Below are 2,500 nucleotides of genomic sequence, written 5' to 3'. Positions count from 1 at the left end.
TTATTTCAACCCCATCTCTCTCTTCTGCATAAATAATATAATATATATAATATAGCAGATATATATATATATATATATATATAATGTATCTGATTATTTTTTATTTTTATTTATATATTTATTATATATATTAATTAATTAACCTATTTATTTATTTATAGCAGTATACCTTCAAGCTGTATTCCTGCAGTCGTTATTTAGTCTTTAGAGCGATTCGTATTCCATTTGCCGTGCGTCTAAGCTCATGAGGCATAGCCCGCAGCCGCTGACGCTGCCATGTCACATGTGGTCTTAATCTCTCAACAAAATCCTCCTCGGTTCGCGTCCTCGATCTACAGCAAACGTCCAATGTACGCTTGTACATCAAACTACGGCAAGTATGGTGTGGTGTGGGTGGGGGGGGGGTGAGGATGTGTGTGTGTGTCGGTGTGGTGTGTTGTGTGTGTTGTGTGTGTGCGTGTGCGTGTGGTGTGCGTGTGCGTGTGCGTGTGGTGTGTGTTGTGTGTAGTGTTGTGTGTGTGTGTGTGTGTGTGTGTAGTGTGCGCGCGCAGTGCGTGTGTGTGCGTGTTGTGTGCGATGTGTGTGTGGGGCTGCGTGGTGTGTTGTGTGTGTGTTGTGTGTCGCGCGGCGCGTTGGTGTGGTGCGTGTGTGGGGTGTGTGTTGTGTGTGTGTGTGTGGTGTTGTGTGTGTGCGCCGCGTGCGTGGCTGTGGTGACGTGTGTGGGCATGTGTGTGTGTGTTGGGTGGGGGGGGTGGTGTGTGTGTGTGTGTGTGTGTGCGGTGTGTTGTTGTGTGTGTGTAGTGTGCGCGGCGCCGGCGCGTGCGTGTGTAGTGCGTGCGTGGTGTGAGTGGTGTGTGTTGCTATGCGTAATATAGTGTATGCATTGATGCATGTGCGTATACAGTAATATCATTCTAGTAGTCACTGTGTTGATTAATAAATTAGTGAATCTATCTACTTATGACATCGCAATGTTAGATCATACTATAGATAAACAGAAGAAGATATAGGGATAGGTAAGTATGAGATATATACCTTATTTATAGAACGAAAGGATAACGATTAGATACCAGTAAAATGGTGGAGTTAAGTGTCTACTAAGAATACGAATGCTTCCATAAACTATTTTCACTGGCGAGGTATACAAAACGTTACAAAGTTGGAAGCACTTACTCTTTTTGTCTGTGTGTGCGATAATGTTTCTTAGTGTTTGTTCTGCTAAAGAAATCGAGAAAGTTGCATCAAAGTTCAATCAGAAATCGAGGCACCGCCGCATTTCTACAAAAATAGCAAGACAACGCACCGCCGCAAAAACAAGATCGACTGAAGCCGCTTTAACTATTAAACTCGGCGTTCCGTATAAATTCTAACGCTCGGCAAAACCATGATTAAAAGAACGAGTATTCAATTCACACATCGACATTCTTCGCAAACGCACACTCACCCATCCATTCCGTTCGTTCACTCTCATACTCCATCCACATCCATACCATCCATCCATCCGATCCATCCATCCATCATCCATCCATTCTTCATCTATTCTTCATCATTCCATCCATCCATCCATCCATCCATCCAATCCATGCCATCAACATCCATCCATCATCCATCCATCCATCCATCATCCATCGCATCATCTCATCCACCTCGCCCATCCCATCTGATCCATCCATGCCAATACCTGCCATGCCCAATTCCATCCATCCATGCCATCATCATCCATCCATCATCCACGCATCATCTCCATCAATCCATCCATCATCCATCCATCCATCATCTATCCATCATCCATCACAATCGCATCCATCCATCCATCCATCCATCCATCCATCCTTCCAATCCATCTATCCATCCATCACTCATCCTCTATTCCATCCATCATCAATCCATCCATCTATCCATCCATTCACATCCATCCATCCATCCATCACACATTCCACCTCCAATCGTCAATCCATCCATCATCGTCCATCCATTTATCCCATCCATCCATCCATCACATCCATCGCATCCATTTATCCATACCATCCATCCATCCGTCCATTCCACCATCCATCCATCCGTCCATCCATTTATCGCATCACGAATCCATCCATCCATCATTTACCATCAGCCTGACCATCCATCCATCCATCATCCATATCCATCCATTTATCCATCCAATTCCTCCATTCCATCATCATGCCATCCGATCCATCCAATCCGTTCAATCCATTTATCCATCCATCCACATCCATCCATCCATCCATCCTATCTCCTCCATTCGCATCCATCATCCATGCCATATCCATCATCATTCATCATCCCCATCCATCCTTATCCATCATCATTCCATCATCATCTTCCATCCATCATCATCTTCATCATCCATACTCATGCACATGCATCCCATCCATCCATCTCATCCATCTCCAATCCATCCTCCACTCATCCATCTCCATCTCATCCATCCATCATCATCGCATCCAGTTCCACCATCCTCCATCCATCCATCTCATCC

Source organism: Priapulus caudatus, unplaced genomic scaffold (assembly GCF_000485595.1).
Source record: "Priapulus caudatus unplaced genomic scaffold, Priapulus_caudatus-5.0.1 Scaffold163, whole genome shotgun sequence".
Lineage (NCBI taxonomy): Eukaryota > Metazoa > Priapulida > Priapulimorpha > Priapulimorphida > Priapulidae > Priapulus > Priapulus caudatus.
The sequence above is the reverse complement of the archived record's forward strand: the minus strand, read 5'-3'. Positions refer to the sequence as shown.